We start from the raw sequence: 19222 nt of genomic DNA on the forward strand, positions 1-19222 counted from the left end.
CACTTTGCAACTTTTGTAACTAACACTCAAATAAGTTTCCACATGTATTTTCTAGTGATGTTTCAAACTGATACACTGTAATTTGTACTACTTCTCTGTGCTGTATGGATGCTGTTAATGAATAGTGTTCAACACTATATTCTGTATCGTCAGAGGTTGAGGTACCTCTTGGATGAGGACATCATTCTGGATGTCATACAGGTTCACGTGTTTCAGCATCAATTAGCTCACCATCTAAAGGCCTTAAATACAGTAAAGCAGAAACTTGCTTTCAGTTCTCATGATGCAATTACAGATACAAAGCTTCATATAATGGTCTTTTCTCTAGTCTTTATGCCTGATAACATCTGGCAAAGGAACTATCAATGAAAACTAGCCTTCGGGCTAATTAGGGTACATATACATTTGAGACCATGGACCACAAAACTAGTCTTATGTGTAATTTTTTAAGAGATGTATACATCACCTGAAAGCTGAATACATAATCTTTCCATTGATGTATGGTTTGTTAGGATAGGACAATATTTGGCCGAGATATACAACTATTTGGCTGAACGGCTGAACGCGTCTTCTCCACACTCACTTACAAACAAACATTTTTTCGCCTATCGTGCATCTACTCTACACCTGTACCACTAAAAAGACGGATTATATCCAAGACTTCAGTCATAAATTAGTATTAATATTGATAGCATCACTGGTAGCGTCGTTGCTAACTTAACTTACTGTCCATCTGTTAAAATGGCGAATATATCAGATGTAAGTAGTCTACCTTTTGGTGCAGGTGAGGACACATTTGAGCTACACGCGTTGCAGTCTGAGCTGGAAGATGTTGAGAAACAGATCCACGACCTTTTAGTGAGAAAAGCCGAGCTGATAGACCGGCGGTTAGCTCTTGAAACATCACGCGCCGATGCACACAAATCAGTGATCAACGTTACTAACCCGCTGACTCCGACCTCGTCTACTTACTCAGCATCGGTCACGAGCGTCGAGGCCGCGATCAGCTATGGTCTCGTTTACGCCGGTGTTACAATATATTCGGTTCCTGAAATATTTGGTTCCAATGGGTGGAGCTATCATGAATATTCACTAGACCATAGCGTGCATGGGCGGGGCATATACAAGCGAGTGGAACAGAAATTATTAGCCTGAGCGCCTCAGATAGCGTTTTGTCCTAAACTACTCCTAACTGTTTGTTGCTCACGAATTACTGAGATTAAGCTTTTTAAATGTCTATTATTGCATGTTTAAATAAATATTTACAAATATATTCTTGTTTTGATTCTGTCTCCCAAAGTTGTCTGTATTGAAATAGCTTTTATAGGATGATAGCTCAAGACAACATAGGCTACTTGGACTTGCATGTTGTTGCATGCTTTGAATGTTGCTCTACACTCAACTGAAAATCTTTTTGATACACAACTGTCAGAGGTTATCATAAATGTTAAGCTTCAGTTGCTTTAACAGTTCTTTTCTCTAGCAATGCTTTAGAACATTGGTCAAATTAAGTGATAATTATTTCAATTGTATTGATGTATACATAGCAAGGTCCAACTAAAGTAATTTTATACTCAGTTTGTGCAATTTGTAGTTTTGAATGTACCATTCCAAAGGTAAGTGCACTTAATTGTAATAAAACAGAGACAAAACTCTAACAATTTGATTTATTTAATTTAGTTTTTTATATGGCAATACCAAATTTCATATTTTCTTTCATTGATATCATGCATGGGAGTACAAAATTAAGGGTGTTTGCATCTAGGGCAAATAAAAACCTCACTCTATAATATAGTATAAGACCTCATCTAAAAGTAGTATGTTTTGATCATGAAGAGACAGAAATCACTAAGTGTTAGGCTACTTAACTCACCTTCTGTGCCCTTCTAAGAAGGACATATTTTTATTTATTTTTTAGAAACACCATGAGGAACCTTTCCAGATTTTTTAAGGTTTTAAACATTTCCTTATCTATATTGACAGCTAAAATGACAAAGTCAACAAAGATGGGTTTATTTATATGAATTGTGGTTGAGACTCGTTATTTTCATAGCTAATTGGATGTTGAATGCTTCACAAACTATATTTACTGAACCAATTATTTATTTGACAAAGCTGTGTACAATAGTAAATTGCACAGAAATAGAGGTCAGAAACAGAGGTCAGTTTCTCAGGTGTGGTGGGATATGGACATATAATTAAAAAGTATTCTCATTTAAAGAATATAATGCATATAATTTGTATAATATAAAACTATATGCATAACGCTATCTACCTATCCTAAATATGATCTAGACTGTTTAAAATTGATAAACAAAAACATCTGCCTCAACATATTTCTGTGTAAAAATTTAGTTTTTTTAAAGCATTCATTCATTAACTCGAAATTATTTTTATAGTAAGATACAGTGTCTTAAAATTACATATTTTATTCATATTCAGCTGTAAAAACAAGAATGTTAGACAAGAGAAAAAAATGGGATCAAGGACAAAATTAATACAGCAGGACTAATAAAATATTTACTATATTATTCAAATATGTATTTATAAATATACCTTTCCTTAATATTTTGGTATACCCATGCCTTCTACACCAGTGTGTTTTTGTGTTCACTTGTTTACAAAAAGATTACATAAAAATGATAACATTACTAAACTGATAAGATGTAGGCCTAATTTTTATGATTAATGGTTAGTCATTATTATCAATTAATTTGACTAACGTTCTAAAGCATTGCTAGAGAAAACAACTGTTAATGCAGCTGAAGCTTAACATTTATGACAATCTTTGATAACGTAAAGGTTGTGTATCAAAAAGATTTTCAGTTAAGTCAGTATAAAGCAACATCCAAAGCATGCAACATGCAACTCCAAGTTCTTATGTCGTCTTGAGCTATCAGCCTATAATTTAAAGGCTATTTTATTAATATGCAGACAACTTTGGGAGACAGAATAAAGACACAAGAATATATTTGTAAATGTTTATTTAAACAGCAATCACACACCTTTAAAAATCCTAATCTCAGTCACTCATGAGAAACGAACAGTTCTATAATGTCAGCAACAACTAATCTGGGAAAAATTGGAGAAATATGCCTTTATTGTAGGTCTTGCAACGCTTCCTACAGGATCAGGTCTGTAATAGTTCAGGTAAACTCAGAGTACTGAAACACATGCTACAAAATGATGAATTATTTATAAAATATATCCGAGTAGTTTAAGATTAACTTCGTTTAACTTTATTACCTGTTTGAAATAAATAATCCATAAAACAAAACGAGCAGGCGCTCACGCTAATAATTTCCGTTCCACTCGCTTACATTGTCGCCCCGCCCACACTATGGTCTCGTGAATATTCATGGTAGCTCCACCCATTGGAACCAAATATTTCAGGAACCGAATATATTGTAACACCGGCTCCAACATGCCACCACGAAGCCTGGATATTTCCGCAGCGGAAGACGCGAGTCAGGTCTAGACCAAGAAAACTCTCTCCGACCCTCCCGGTTTTCGAGATATCCACACAAAACCGCTTCTCCCCTCTTCGCGAAACAGAACGCGATGCTGTGATCATCGGTGATTCCATCGTTCGACACGTACAAGCTACGTTAAATAAAAGTAAGGTGCACTGTCACTGCTTTCCTGGTGCTCGTGTTTCTGAAATCGCTGCTCACGTTCCCGAGATTCTGAACGAGCGCGTCGGAACTGTGGTCCTGCACGCGGGAGTGAACGACATCAGGCTGCGCCAGACAGAGGTTCTGAAGAAAGACTTCAGGAATCTGATCGATACGGTACGCAGCACCCCAGCAAACACAGAACGTTCCCCTAACGTTCCCGTTTGGTTCCCATTTGGTTATTTTTTTGGGAACCAAACAAGAACGTTCTGGGAACGTTCCCTGTAGGTTATTTTTAGGATCTTTGTTTATAACATTAAGGGAACGTTCCCAGAACATTCCCTGTAGGTTATTTTTAGGTTTAAATTTATAACCTAAAGAGAACGTTCTGGGAACATTCCCTGTAGGTTATTTTTAGGATCTATTTTTATAACTTTAAGGGAACGTTCCCAGAACGTTCCCTGTAGGTTATTTTTAGGTTTAAATTTATAACCTAAAGAGAACGTTCTGGGAACGTTCCCTGCAGGTTGTTATTTAATAACCTAAAGAGAACCTTCCCAGAACGTTCCCTGCAGGTTATTTTTAGGTTTAATTTTTATAACCTAAAGAGAACCTTCCCAGAACGTTTCCTTGCAGGTTTTAGGTTTTATTTTTATAACCTAAAGAGAACGTTCTGAGAACGTTCTCTGCAGGTTATTATTTTAATATCACTTAGCCTACTATTAACAGGCAGATTACCAACTGACAACGTCGTCAGTACGGTCCCCTAAGGTTATAAGATAACCAACAACGTTCAGATCTATTCGCAATAACTTTGTATTAATGATATTTTAAATTATGTTATATTTTAATTCTATATGTTTATTTAAATGCTGCATGACTTTGAAGTGTTTTAATGCGCATGCGCGTGATCAAACACTGGAGCACGTGCGCTGCGCGAGAGCAGATGGAAACGTCATCGACAACTGACAAACAACAAAACTCCCGTCTCTCGCTGTTGGTTTCACTGCTTTCAGGTAAGTTTAGACAATAAAATCTCACAAATAATACACACAAACGCCCCTGACACATTTCTTACGTGTAATTGACACGCTTCTGTTAAATATTTATTTTAAAGAAATGGTTTTATGTCTTTGAAAAAGTCCGTTAGCATCTACGCTAGCTAACCGTTTTCAAAAGACAACGTTAGGCCTAAGTTACGTTAAGTTGAGGTCTTATTTATGAAAGTTTGGGTTTTTAAACACATATTTAGTGTAGAAAACAGTTTTTGATAGTTTTGCTGGTAATTTGTCAATGGGAAGTAAGCTAATTTATTTAGGCTAACCTAAAAGAATGCACTGTATTGTTAACTTAATCAGTGACGTCACTTACCAATATTGCTAAAATGTGATTTCAGAATAGCGAGAGAAAAAATAAAACTCTACAACAAGGGGTGAGTTATTGTTTAATCATGATGATAATTCCATATGCATTTATTTCACAATATATTATCTTAAGATTTGTATATATTTATCTTTTCTGCATTTCACCTCTGTTCTAGCTTGGTTCCTTGTAATAAACCTATCACATGTAATATTTTTGGCTCTGTGACAAACAGCATGTTATGTTCCTAGATCATCATGCTGTGATGGCCTGCTGCACTCCCTGTCCAAGAAAATCTCTATGAACCATATGACTAGTAAGCAAAACCACCTCAAACATGCAGTGCACTGCTGTTCAAAGGTTTGGGGTCTGTAAGATTTATGCTTTTGAAATAAGTCTCACATTTTAAAATCATTAACCCCAAGTTTTTTCAGTGAGATTGTCCTTGAGAAGCCTGTAAGCTAAATAATCAGCTAAATAATAGGCGACTAATACAATATTATAATGGTCATAGTTATAATAATTCATTTAACTATTATGATAACATGATATCCTGATGATTACTATATTTTATTTTATTTCTTTAGGTCTGTTTTGAATTATGTTGGCCAATGAGACTGACAACATACTGTTCAACTCAAAGGTATTTATGTATTTTTTTTATTTTTTTTATTGATCAATACTGAAATTCTTTGTACTTTTAAATGCGGTTCAGGGGGTCGACAACTTTAGGCAGTTATTTTTCACAGATTTATTTATTTAATGTTTATTTGACAGGGACAAATGCATGGAACATTGCTTTATAAAAAATACAAAGTAGATGCCATGCATACAGGTTTATAGCCATGACTAATTTGCAACCCCTAGATATCTTGGGCAGCTGTGGCTCATACTCTTAGCCTTTAAAAATGTTTGAATTGATATCCCCAATGCAATATCAGTGGGTAAATATATCATTAGAGTTCTTAAAGTTATGGCTTTGCTCTTGTTACCAGATGAGATAAAATCCCTATTGTTTGGCCCTGTATTCTTCAGGACAAGACCTTGATGCCATCCACAGTCAGTAGATGAAGAAGGTGAGTTTAGCCGAATTCAGTTCTCTTTCACTTTTTTTTTTTAGCTTAAACAGACACGTGCACGCAAAATGAAGTCAAAATGGCGAGTTTCCTCTTGTCTTGTGTTTTAAACAGAAAGAAAACAGATGCGTGTCATTTATATTAGGTCTGCGCATTCGTCTTAAAGGGACAGCAGCCTAACGTACCCGCAGCTGTTTGTGTCGCCAATGGTGATCAAACATCAAAAGAGAAAATGACTTGTAGCTTTAGCAAAGATACATTTAATTTTATAGTTATTTTATTTTTACACTGAAGACTTATTTTACATTTTGATAAATCAATTTCTGTACCTGATAAGTTAGATTTAACTGAAAAACATAATGCACTGCTTATTTCAACTGTGTTTTTCTTCTATTGTATTTATCTATGCTTGTTATCTATTGTAATTTTCTATGCAGGTTCACTCCTCTACAAAATCCCCCCAATAGAGGTTATGCGGAGCGCCCAGCGGTTGAACCGGAAAGAGGTCTAAGCATTTCCGCTTTTCACTTCCGTACACATCTGCAGCGGTAGGAGATCTCTGAGTTTACTGTTAATTTTTGCTTATTACACTAAAATTCTTATTTCTGTTTTAATTAAAATGTCACGAAGGCTAAAATATCAGAAAAGGGAACATCCGAACAGCAGTTTTTGTTGTGTGCCGGTCTGCTCTATGTCGGGGAAAATGAGTAGTACAAATAGGTTCTGTACTCATAAAGTGACGTCAACATCAGCAGTAGCATTCGCCGTCAGGCAAGTGTTATTTAAATAAACTCCTGATGTACTTACAAACTTTCCAATGCCTCGTTCAATGAGTACAGAACCTATTTGTACTACTGTAGTAGTTTGGTACCATTCTGGGCATTATTAGTGGGGTAATTTACCAGATACAAACCTGGAGCCGTTAGCGCCTGCACTAAACCATACGGCTGATATCTCTAAATAAACTCTAAATTTTTCAATATTGTGCAGCACTAATATTGAGCATATCTTAAAGTGAACCTGGAATGATAATTTGTGATACCAGATGAGATGTATGTATGATAGATTTTGAACTGTACTATTTTTTTTATTTCTGGTTTTCTGGGATCCCAGCGGAAGGCATCAGATGTTGGCCTGGACAGATGCACCTGTAAACTACACCGACCTTTGCTTTTGCATGGATGGCTGATTATTACCATGTTCTGTGAGGGTTTCATTATAGCAAAACTGAGCACCTGTGACAGTGGAATTTGTAGGTGTAAAGTCACAGAGATTAAAAAAAAAAAATTGATAGCAGTTTCAAACTTTTTTTCACTTTCTTTCTCATAAACAACACAGCAGTTACAGGTTTTCAAATTCTTCATTGGAGGTGAGACTTATACGTTATATGTAGAGCGAATTCGCAGGTCAGAGTTCACTAGACTTGAATATTATTTTCTCTGTTTTTTATTTGACTTCAGAGAGAGAGGCTTAATATGGGTATCCTTACCCCTATATAAAACATTCCTTTTTTGATTTGTAGTCTGAAATAATAAATAGTGCAATATAAATAAATGCAATGTAGTGTTTTGAAATATATACATTTTTCTATACACATTGATGCTGAAATATCTGAATAAATACATGATACCAGCAGCGCTCGTGCTCATATCTCCTACAGCTTGTGATCCCAATTGTGATCCACAATCCCACCTCACTCTTTTCATTTGCTCCAGATGAATATTAATGCCATTACAGGGCTTGAATTTTGGCATGGGATTGTGTGTCCATGTAACGCGTTGTCTTTTTATTTTCTTGTTAAATGTTTTGAGCGGAGTGAAGATTGGCACATTCATGTATATTGTATATAAATGAATACTTTTTCAACTTTATAGCCAAAGTTATAGGCTACAGTTTGCAAAAAGATAGTTTTAATTAAAATGTTTGTGCAGTTTTATTTATTGAAATATTTTCATGTTTGAAATATTAAATGTAAATTACTGTTCCTGAATACATTTTGCTAACGCTGTTTTTAATTACTTATTTTAGGTTGATAATTAAACAATGAATCAACAAAAACATGGATTGTGTGCTGATTTATTTATTTAATACAAACTGATTGATTTACATATTAATGATAGTTTCTGTAAATTCAATTTATTGTAATAATATATTCATAGGATTCTTAAGTGTTTGAACAATAAACAATGTAGAATATGTTGTTTGTAGACCTATAATTTGTGTACAGGCATATCAGGATGTGTAGACGTTAGGAGAACGTTCCGAGAACCTTCCGGGAACGTTCTGGGAACCTTTCGGCAACGTTCCGGGAACGTTCCCCTAACCTTCCGGGAACCTTGCGGGAACCTTTCGGGAACGTTCCCCTAACCTATAGGGAACGTTCTATTAACGTAAAGAAAACTTTCCTGGCTAACCAATAGGGAACGTTCTTGGGAACCAAAAACTAACGTTCCCAGAACGTTAAATTGTTAGCTGGGACATCGCCTGATATAACGATCATTGTGTCAGGACCGCTTCCCACGTACCGACTAGGTCATGAAAAGTTTAGTAGATTATTCGCGCTAAATGAATGGTTAATGTCATGGTGCAATGAGCAGAAACTGCTCTTTGTAAATAATTGGAATCTGTTTTGGGAGCGTCCTAGGCTTTACCGTGCTGATGGCTTACACCCAAGCAGATTCGGATCGGATCTTCTGTCAGATAACATCTCCAAAATGTTAAATACCTTTTGACTAGTAACCAAAAGTTCAAATCATAGTCTCTGCTGCACCAAATTAACTGATATAAATAGTGTAGAACATTGCATAGAAACTGTGTCTATTCCTCGTTTAGTGAGATCAAATAATAAATCTACTGCAGGATCTAGAAAAAATCTAATTGTTATTAAACCAGAAAATGTTGCTATTAGTAAACAAAAACAATTTCTAAAGCTAGGTCTTCTAAACATTAGATCACTCACACCTAAGGCAGTTATTGTAAATGAAATAGTCACGGATAATAGCTTCGATGTACTTTGCCTTACTGAAACTTGGCTTAAACCTAATGATTATTTCGGTCTAAATGAGTCTACTCCATCAGGATACTCCTATAAGCACGAACCCCGTCTGATTGGTCGTGGCGGCGGTGTTGCAGCGGTCTATAGAGATATTCTCAATGTTACTCAGAAAACGGGTTATAAGTTTATTTCGTTTGAAATACTTGTACTAAATGTTACGCTCTTAGATGTTAGAAAAAAATCCATATTATCTCTAGCCTTGGCTACCGTATATAGACCGCCTGGGCCTTACGCTGATTTCCTAAAAGAGTTTGCAGATTTTCTCTCAGATCTATTGGTCAATGTAGATAAAGCATTAATTGTTGGAGATTTTAACATACACGTAGATAATCCAAATGATGCGTTAGGGGCTGCGTTTATAGATTTATTAAATTCCTTTGGGGTCAAACAAAACGTCACCGGACCAACTCATCGTCTTAATCACACACTCGATTTAATTATATCATATGGAACCGATCCAACCGATATAGATATCATTCCACAAAGTGATGATGTCACTGACCATTACTTGGTAACTTGCATATTACGTACTGCTGTAATATGTCATGCGGCGCTGCGTTATCGACCAGGCAGAACAATCCTTCCATCCACCATAGATAATTTCTCGAGTTGCTTGTCTGATCTGTCTCAGCTGCTGCCTGAACCCAAACAAACAGATGAACTAGAGGAACTAACTAGCACTATGAGCACCATTCTCTCTAGAACATTGGATGTTGTTGCACCTGTTAGATTAAAAAAGGTCACAGAGAAAATTAAAGCACCATGGTACAATAATACTACGCATGTTCTAAAGAGAGAAACCCGTAATTTAGAGCGTAAATGGAAACAAACTAATTTAGAGGTCTTTAGAATCGCGTGGAAAGACAGTATGTCACGTTATAAAAAGGCCCTAAAAGCGGCCAGGGCTGAGCACCTCCGCAAACTAATAGAAAACAACCAAAACAATCCTAGGTTTTTATTTAACACCGTGGCTAGACTAACAAATAAACAGACGTCACCCGAACAAAATATCCCGTTACAGTTTAGTAGTAATGATTTCATGAACTTCTTCACTGAGAAAATAGAAAACATCAGAACCACAATTGTAAACGTTCAATCCTCAATCGCACCTTATAATTCAGCCTCAATTTTCTCCCCGCAAGAACAATTACAGTGCTTTACAACTATAGAACAAAAAGAGTTAAATAAACTTATCACTTCATCTAAAACAACAACATGTTTATTAGATCCTATACCAACTAAACTACTGAAGGAAGTGTTACCTGTAGTGGAAGAGCCTCTCCTCAATATTATTAACTCATCTTTATCTTTAGGTCATGTTCCAAGAACATTTAAACTGGCAGTGATAAAACCTCTCATTAAGAAACCACAATTAGACCCGCATAATCTAGCAAATTATAGACCCATTTCAAATCTACCTTTTATGTCTAAAATACTAGAAAAAGTGGTGTCCGCTCAACTGGGCTCTTTCTTGCAAGAAAATGATATCTATGAAAAGTTTCAGTCAGGATTCAGGCCGCATCATAGCACTGAAACTGCGCTCGTTAAAATCACAAATGATTTACTCTTAGCTTCTGACCAAGGCTGCATCTCAATACTAGTTTTACTTGATCTAAGTGCTGCGTTCGATACTATAGATCATACAATACTCTTAGATCGACTACAAAATTATACTGGTGTTCAAGGACAAGCATTAAGCTGGTTTAGATCATACTTATCAGACCGCTACCATTTTGTCTATTTAAATGGAGAAAAATCGATCATAATTCCAGTAAACTATGGAGTGCCGCAGGGATCTGTGTTGGGCCCTCTGTTATTCTCAATATATATGCTGCCACTTGGAAATATTATAAGGAAACATGGAATTAGTTTCCATTGTTATGCTGATGACACTCAAATATATATTTCATCACGGCCGGATGAAAACGCTAAATTATCCAAATTGACAGAGTGTGTTAAAGATATAAAAGATTGGATGACGCGTAATTTTCTATTATTAAATCCAGACAAGACAGAGGTAATACTTATCGGTTCAAAAAACCGCCCACAGAACCTCTCACAATACAACTTTGACATCGTAGGATGTCCTGTTACTTTATCCTCTACAGTAAAAGACCTGGGTGTTATACTCGATTGTAACCTGTCTTTTGAAAATCATATTTCGTATGTTACAAAAACAGCCTTTTTCCACCTTAGAAACATTGCTAAGCTACGTAATGTGCTATCAGTTTCTGATGCAGAAAAGTTAGTTCATGCATTCATGACCGCGAGACTAGATTACTGTAATGCTTTATTAGCCGGTTGTCCTGCATCCTCAATAAACAAGCTACAGTTAGTCCAAAATGCAGCCGCTAGAGTTCTTACTAGATCAAGAAAATATGATCATATAACACCGATTTTATCATCACTACATTGGCTACCTATAAAGTTCCGTATTAATTATAAGGTATTGCTACTGACTTATAAAGCCCTAAACGGCTTAGCTCCAGTCTATTTAGCGGATCTTCTATCACCCTATAATCCATCGCGCTCTTTAAGATCAATAAATTCAAGGCTTTTGGTCATACCTAGGATATCCAGATCAACCAAAGGAGGGAGAGAAAATCGCCTTTAAAGTTTTCATTTCCATTGGCGATAGTGCTGCATCCATTCACAAAAATAAATGTTTTATATATTTAAGGTGGGAAATTTACAAAATATCTTCATGGAACATGATCTTTACTTAATATCCTAATGATTTTTGGCATAAAAGTAAAATCTATAATTTTGACCCATACAAAGTTTTGTTGGCTATTGCCACAAACCCGTGCAACATAAGACATGTGATCCAGGGTCACATTTCATGAATGTTTATTAATGTACACTGTTACTTTTTAATCTAAATAAACAAATGTCATAGTTAAAATAAACCGTGTTTGTAAAAAAAAAAGAAAGAAAATGGAATAGCCTACTGGAGGATGGATGGACGTTTCTAATTTCATTTTGCATGGCAACCAAGCTTAAAATGTACCTTTTCTCTCATATGTTGGAGAGCTCTTGTAACATGAACTTATACTGCATCCTTTTTATATTGAGCAATTGTGGTCTCTAATTTCAGGTTTACTATGAGTTTGCAACTGAAGGTACAACGCTTTTGAGAAATAACTTATGGGTGGAGAAATCAGGAAGTCAGCCAATTCTAACCTGCAAAAAGTTTTTGTGTCAACATCTTTCATTTATTTTCAATTGAAATATTCAAAAGGCCTGTTGAAAACCTAGTAAATAACTTGTAGTTTCATGTTGAATGCATTTTAGACATTCTCCAATGACATAACAAGAGCAAACAATTCATTAATTGATTGACATTTTGCAAGACACTCTCATTTTAATATGTGTTTGGTTTTAATGTCATTAACTCTTTAATGGACCTAATGATTTGGGTTAAAGGAGAACTCCGGTCAATTTTAACATTGAGCTCATTTTTTTGTCAATTTGGAGTGCTGTCAATACAGAGAACAACGACAAAAATCGGTGTTGCCTACACCGTGTTATCCTCTTTTTAAAATTAGCACCCTGTTGACTTCAATGGGGCAAGTTTTAAACCTGCTTTTAGCCTCTTAACATCCTTGATGTGTCATTACAAGTGCACAGGTCATGTGAGTGATTCCTTCAGAGTGAACACGAGTGAATCTAACTGCAGTAGATGTGAAAGATATGAATAAAAATGATGTTATTTAAGCCAGCGCAAATACCTGTATTTACATCCTGTTTTCGGTTGAAGTCCAAAGTACACTGTAAAAACTAAAGGAGCCTCAAATATCCTGTCGGATACTCAAGGAACTTCAAAATGTAATTTAAGTGCCTCAAAGCTCTTTCTCCTATAGTAGGGTTACTGGAGGAGCATTGACAATCTTTGAGGTTCTTGCTGGAACTTATGGGATCCTTTAAGCACTTTGTATTTAGTTCAGAGGTTCTGGACTCACCTTTTCATTACCATGAGACCTCGAAGTGCTTTGGGGGAAAATAGAGGAACTTGAATGCGACAAAAGGGTTATTGGAAGATCTTTTAACATTTAAGTGGTTCCTGGAAGATCTCTTATGTTAAAGCCAGCATCTGGAGGAACCCAATGATTCAGTGAGGCCAGAATAAGATTATTATTATCCTATTATTATTATTATAGGCTACTTAAGTTTGATTCAGTATACATGTGAAAAAGACGTACTATTAAATGTATTAAAAATGTACTTGAGTGTGTTTTTATTAGGCCTACAATACAAATATACTTTAATGCATTTTTAATACATTTAACAGTAGCCTATACGTCTTTTTCACCTGGGTAGCTTACATTTATTTAGTATAGGCCTATTTCATTGATTAATTTTAACCTTAAACAACAACACTAAATAACAATAATATTAATAATATGAACCCACATAGCAATTTTTTTCTGTCCCAGCTCCGGGCCACACTATCACATTTCCCTCGGCCCAAGTACTGCAAAGAATGACGGCCCTGAAGTGGCCCAGAACTGGATTAAAGACAAGGGTCACACATGGGCCATAACTGGCCCGAATCTCAGCCAGTTAGTCACCCTTAACTGGCTCTGAACTGGGCCAAAACAGGTTTTATTATTGGTACCAATTCTCAGCCATAAGTTAACCATATCAACGCCCCCCCTTTAACCAGAAACCCCAAAACTGAGCCATAACCCAGCCTAATCTTACCCAAACCATGTGAACAAATAAGGCACAAGAAAATTCAATTCTCAAAAATAGTTTATTTAACAATAGGCACAAGCCAATAATAATAAATTATTATTATTTTCTATTTTTTTAGAACATTCAAAGCTTAACATCTTATTACCACCTCACAGTGCATTTAATTTCAAAATGTTCTGGTCTGTCTTAAACAGTAGTTTACTTATTGTAGTAATGCACAAGCCAAAAAAAAAAAAAAAAAACATTTTTCAATTCTAACTAAATGAAACAATCAATGAATCTAGCACTGAAATTTAAACATATTATAATGTAATTTTACTCTCAACAAACATAAAGCAAATTAAAAAAAATTACTTAAAAAACATTTGCACATAAGAATGTTTGTATGTGTGAGGGAGAGAGTGATGCTATCCTCAGGAAGTGAAGTACAGCTCTGCAGCCCCTCTTTTCTGTGTCGGCCCAGATCCGGCCCACATCTGGACCGTGTGAAATCCACATGAACCAGATTTGGGCCAGATCTGGGCTGAAACCATAGACAGTAAACGGCTGAAACTATGATGCTGTTTCAGGAGCTGAAGCCATCTTTGTATTGTATTGAAGCCAGCCATTGTATTGAAGCCATCTTTGTATCTTTGTAAAAAAATAAGAGAGCTGTAAACACATCGCAGGCTTGATCTGTTTCGGCATGAGTGCAAAAGAGAACCCATGTGGTTGCATATCTGCTGTAGGCTATGTATTGCATTTAATGTTAGGTCGGACGTACACAATATATAGACTGTAAAAAAAATAGGGTCGTGCACAAAATAGCTTCACTTACCTGAACAGCGGTTCGGTTTGTCTCCCTTCAGCGGGAGAAATTCCAAACGACGCATCACGTGAACCTCATCCACCAACCAGAAAGCTGCTGTTACCGTGGAGATCGCACAAAATAAACAATAGTTCACTGCACAGTTAACTGTACATATTTATGCAACTGTGTGTATATATATATATATAGTAAGTTTTTAACATGATTTTGTGGTTCTTAAACTAAAGAGTATGGAAAACTTTAGACTATTTTGTATGTGAATTAAGTTTTTTTATTAGAAATTCATAAAAACAAATTAAAATAAATAATTTAAAAACATGTAACTCAGTTGTCATGTTAGGAACATGTATATTTTGTTCAGGTCAAATGGATTTGGGAATTTTTAAATGATTATTGAATTTTGTGAACACTGCTGAAAACTGAATGCTATATTTATAATTATTTATAATTTTTTCTGGACATAGCTTTTTTCACTGACTCATAAGTCAATTCATATTATTATTGTTATTAATTATTAAAATCATTTCATCTCTTTCGTAGTTTTGATAACTGCACTATCCATGGACAACACTTTAAACTGTTTTATTTCTCCCGTGAAAAATTGTGGTGGTGGGGGGGACAATCCTTGAATATAATAGTAGCGGCCTAAATACTTATAATTGTCCCGTACACAAAGTATGGCCCATAATCGCTACACTGATCTGGGCCACACACCTCCCATGCACAATCGGCCCAAATGTTGTCTGCCGTCATGCAGTGCCATCATTGCCACACTTGGCCCACAGTTGGCTGACATGATCTGGGCCACACACCTCCCATCCACAATCGGCCCAAATGTTGTCTGCCGTCATGCATGCAGTGCCATCATTGCCACACATGGCCCACAGTTGGCTGACATGATGCATGCCAGTGCCGGCAACAGGCCAGCAGTGCCATGATGAGGCCACATTTGGGCCAAGTCTGTTTGCTATGTGGGAAGAAGAACCAGGAGGAGAAAAGTTTTATTCTGTCACAAAACTGCTGCTATTCCTCTGCTGTCGTCGCTTCAGTGATGCTCGCGCTGCTCGCGCGCAACAAAGCTCAGCTGATCGTCATCGGGTTTGAAAGTAACGGCTCCTCTCATCAAAGCTTCCGCCATTTGTTCGGCTCTCTGTCTCGTTACAAGGTTTGCAAAACTCGCCAAACAAGAAATATAAATACAGTCTACTCACTATATTCAAACACAAACATATATAAACTAAATGTATTATACCTTATTAAGTTTTTACAGTGTTAACCACTCGTTTATTGCACAGTATGTGGTATGAGTATGAAGGTTAGCCGCGATGCTAACTGACTTAATCTAATGAACATATGGAAATCATTGATTTATTTTCTTAAATTGTTTTAGCCATTCAATTCAACGTATTGTGTACAACTATGTCTTCAAATTGCTGATATAACTAATTTAGCTGATTCCTGCTGTCATCACTGGCGTTTGTTATGAATAACACAAGATAATGTTAGTTTGGTCTGTTCTTGTTTATTTACTACAGGTGCCCTCATTCTCTCGAATACCATTTTAAAGCCATTTACTGGCCAATACATATTATGTTGTGAATAATCAGCTTTGTTCTTTTGTTTCCCCAGAAGAACCAGTACATTTCTAAAATAATATGAACATTTCAGAGGCAACATTGAATTACAGTAAGTTACCTGCACCACATGCAAGTACTTTATTACTATGAACTTTCTCTGTGAAATTGTTTTGTTTGACTGTGTACTTGTGTTTTTTAATCAGTTATTCTCTGAAAATCTTCCCTCATGCTCTCAAATCTCATTCATGTTACTCAGAAAAATAATATCACAGGTTTGGAGCCAGTAATGCTATGCATTTTTTATAGGCTATACCTTAATCATTTGCATTTGAATATAAGACATTTGAACTCTGAATAATAACTTCAAGTTTAGTCTTTTTAGGCAAAAAAGCTAGCCTATTATATGGCTTCAGAAGACTTACAACACAAATCATAACACATGAGTTACACATGAGGACTTTTTTTCTTTCTTTTCTGGAACATTTTTGGAGCTTAACAGAATATTTATCAATTTTTACATAAATTGTTGCATTGAATTGAACTAGACATGAAGTGTACATAAGAATGGTTTAATGAATGATTTGCACTTTTTTTTTTTTTTTTTTTTTGCTTGTTTCATGCAGTGAAAGCGAATGGTGACAGGGGTTGCATTATGCCTGAGATCTGCTTTTGGGTTTAAAATGTCACAAGGCTAAGGAAATTATTTTAAGTTCACAACTATAACTTAAATAACATTACTAACAGTAAATTTTGTTCTTTGCAGGGATCGCTCGGTAAGCTGAAATACAAGTTTGAAGTTGAACAAGAATAAAAATCCTCCTGTACACCTGAAAATCGTTGATGTGCCTGGACCATCCACCAGAAAAGAGGAAAAACAAACGGAAAATGAAGCTGATGCACCTTTTCACTTTTCTAACTCGTTAAGTACCTCACATGTCCCTTGTGAAGATTTTATTATTGATTGCATTTTATGTTGCAGCGAGTAAAGGTGCGGTCACATTTGTGAATTTCGTGAAATTACACAGGCAAAAAGGTTCATTGACCATTGTCAGCACAGCAGTGTAGCGACGTAATGTATGAAGCCCAGCTCACACATGAGTCACTTTCACACAGCTTTCTGTTGGTCAAATCAAAACCTTGGTCCCATAGTGAAATTTTTGACCACACACGAAATTGCTGATCTTGTGGATTCTTATTGAAATGACTGGAATTCACCAGTGAACATTCACAGAACAACAGATAATTTTACTGCACCTTAACTCTGTTAAAATGGAAAATGTTTTCTGCTTGTTGTGACATAAGGAATACTGTTTCCGGGTCGAAGCCTCTACTTCTACTTCCTCTATCTTGTTTCATGAGAATACTCAACAACCATTTAAGTCACATTTAAACTTTTCAAAAGCCATAGTGTACATTACAGTCTCCAGTCTCACGGCATCCCAGACTTCAACATTTTATGATTCAAAATAGCTGAATAACTAACCATCTGAGATTTCGGAATAGAGATAAAGGTTAGGATCATAATTTTCAGAAATATTACAGCACAATGAGTGTATATTAGCACTGTTTGTTTGTTTTTGGCATCTGATAGTGATAGAGCTTTTGGACTTGGAAACAGTGATGTCAGACTTACCATCGGACTGAAACACAAATGTTTTAAAGTTAAGTGAAGATGGACATTTTTTATTTAAAAATTTACATTGATTTATTACATGGAACATGTGTTTCCATGCATTTTGTTGAAATGTCTTTTCTTGTATAGCCTATTGTATATACATGGTTGATTATTCATGTTGCTTATGTATTATACAATTTTTTGTGTATTCATTGATATTAATCTATGACTAGCTTTTTTTTCCCAAGTGCATGGAAGTGTATTAAAATGGATCTAAAATATGTAATAAACAATTCTTATTTTGTATTTGGTTCAGTTTGTTCATTATAATAGAAGTCAATGGTAACCATAGTAACAACATGAAATTAAATAAATAAAACAATTAAATTTGGTTCCTGGAGGCACCCAAAGTGGTTCCACACAGTGCCTAATATAAGAGTTCCTCAGGAAACCTGTGTGGTTCCTCAGAGAACCACCCCTTTTTAAAGGGTGCCTAGAGGATCTACAGCCGGTTCCGCCGGTGTGGCAAAGTGAAGAACCCCAAAAGGTTCCTCCAGGCACCTTTTATTTTTACAGTGTAGTCGATTGCCGAGTTCACGCGCATAGGTTTAGTCATAGATATCATATATAAAGGCTAGATGTCTTGTGCGCGCTGCTGGCCAATGGAGGTCGACGTCCGCACGTGGCGGCCATCTTGCCACAGTGTGCTCGCTCACTCATTTAATGGTACATATAGCCTACTTTTAAATAACCATAACTTGCTCAATTTTCTACCGATTTTCAAACGGTTTGGTTTGTTATAAACGTCAGAGATGTAGTTATGACACTACATACATACACTGCATACATATGAATAATTATAACATACATGTTCAAGCATTCGGAATTATAGCCACGTTAATAACGTTTGTAAGAAACCAAACCGTTTGTAAATCCGTCAATATTTCAGCGAGATATGAGGATTTGTGTGCATGGTGTCAATGTTAAAATTGACCAGAGTTCTCCTTTAACAGGCGATTTGTTAGAGTGAGACATTTCACATGCTATTTGCAATGGAAGCACGTTTGATCATTTTACTGGCAAGGGTAAGGCCTGCTGCTTGCATTTAGACGTTTTTTGTTGAGTGCTTCTCAATATCCAAACTGATGCTTCCTTGCTCCTTCGTCCTCCAGCAAAGAAAGGAAAGAAGAATGTGCAAACAAACAATTGAAGCACACGTCACCCTTAGTTTGAAGTAGGGCTGGGGGAATTAACGCGTTAATCTTTGCGATTATTTTGAGATGTTTAACGCGTTAAAAAAAATAACGCGTTTAACGCAGCACTTTTCCCCCCCTCGTTTTAATGATTTCCTGTTGGCTGCTATTGAAAAGCCGAAAATATGGGGGTCGGGTTTCATTCTCGCGCAGCTTTCATGAGC

The 19222-nt window shown here is 36.0% G+C and overlaps 1 long non-coding RNA gene across 2 annotated transcripts; it reads left to right on the forward strand.

The window, feature by feature from the left end:
• Window positions 1-4909: 4909 nt before the first annotated feature.
• Window positions 4910-6602, forward strand: LOC311077887. Of its 2 annotated transcripts, none has more exons than XR_014605022.1 (5): window positions 4910-5046; window positions 5228-5292; window positions 5564-5619; window positions 5972-6052; window positions 6490-6602. It is a non-coding gene; the product is annotated as an uncharacterized lncRNA (long non-coding RNA). The 2 variants fall into 2 exon arrangements; XR_014605023.1 differs by having other exon boundaries at window positions 6012-6052.
• The last annotated feature ends 12620 nt before the right edge of the window (window positions 6603-19222 follow it).

Source organism: Abramis brama (genome assembly GCF_963993115.1).
Source record: "Abramis brama genome assembly, chromosome: 2".
Taxonomy (NCBI): domain Eukaryota; kingdom Metazoa; phylum Chordata; class Actinopteri; order Cypriniformes; family Leuciscidae; genus Abramis; species Abramis brama.